Source organism: Glossina fuscipes, unplaced genomic scaffold (assembly GCF_014805625.2).
Source record: "Glossina fuscipes isolate IAEA_lab_2018 unplaced genomic scaffold, Yale_Gfus_2 148, whole genome shotgun sequence".
NCBI lineage: Eukaryota > Metazoa > Arthropoda > Insecta > Diptera > Glossinidae > Glossina > Glossina fuscipes.
In genome coordinates, this window is record NW_023998491.1 from 573,397 (window position 1) to 574,789 (window position 1,393).

Below are 1,393 nucleotides of genomic sequence, written 5' to 3' on the forward strand. Positions count from 1 at the left end.
TGAAAGGGACGGGGGGGGTGGGGAGAGAAAATTTCTGGTTTTTTTTATGCTCTCTCTTACGAATGAGAGAGATGCGTGCAAGTTGCTGCACAAGTTATCTCACGCCTTGTTGTAGATTTATTACGCATGAATTGCTCTCATATGCTCTATAATATTTTAGATGATTTCCTCTCTCGCTCTACACGTTAAAACAAAAAAAGAAACGAAAATTCACTGTAGAAATCATTCAGAAATTATTTTTCATTTCAATTTAGATAAATAGATAAAAATACTTTTTTCTCTCTTTTTTCTGTTTTTTTTTGTTTTTTTTTTGTTTTTTTGAAGTTTTATTCTATAAAATTCTAGAATATGCAAAAGTAAAACTTTCTGCTTTAGACTTTTGTAAATTGGTTGAGTTTGTCAAAATTTATTATTTTGCCATTGGCCGATTGTAATGGGTGTGTAAAGGTGGTTTGTCAACTTTTAAGTTTTTCTTTACATATACATACGTATATATATATATAGTTATATATATATGTGTGCAATTTTCTTTTCTTTATTTTAACTTCATTTTCGTTCAATCGATTTTTTTTAATTTCGAGTCGATATTTGCTTTAAATTACTTTACTTGTTTTTAAATGTTTCTCTATTTTTTTTTTGTTAATATTGTCGTTCGTTATATTTACTTAAACTGTGGTATGTGTATCTGTAAATAAATAAATAGAAACATATACTTTTTTTTAAATATTTATAAATTTCTATTACTTCTCAGTTTGCCTCAGCGAGGCAAACATGTATGCACATGCTCACATATTTAGATATCATATAAATTTCTATGAACTTTTGTTTGGCGGCATATTAATTATTATTGCTTCTGGCATCATATAGTCAATGTTTCATGCGAGCTTAATAATACATACACTTCTTAAGAATTTTGACTACTTTCTCGAATAGTTTCGCCAGAAATAGTGGAAAAGAAATGGAAATGATATATCCACCTTCAGATCAAATTCGAAGCGAAATCTTTACTAAAATAACTCCTTAAAAATGCGTAAAATTTTCGAAATTCTCTACCAAGTTGTAGGCTTTTCATAGTTTTCGAATGGTTGATAATTCGAAAATATATTTTATTTGCATACAGGACAGTCCCTCCTGTTTTCAAGTTGACAAGTTGCAAAGAAAAAAAACAAAAAAAAAAGGTCACTTTGGTCTTAATCGGAAGAAAGGCATATGCAAGGTCGCTTTGTAACTATTAATAGCAAAATATTTCTTCACAAGTTAATCTTTGCAAAATGATATATATCTCAGTGCTCAGAGATTTACGGTAATTCTGATTAATTTTTACTTTTCGATCAGTAATTACGAACCCCATTATAAGGAATTCATTTCACCTCTTTTTTGAACACTCTTCAAT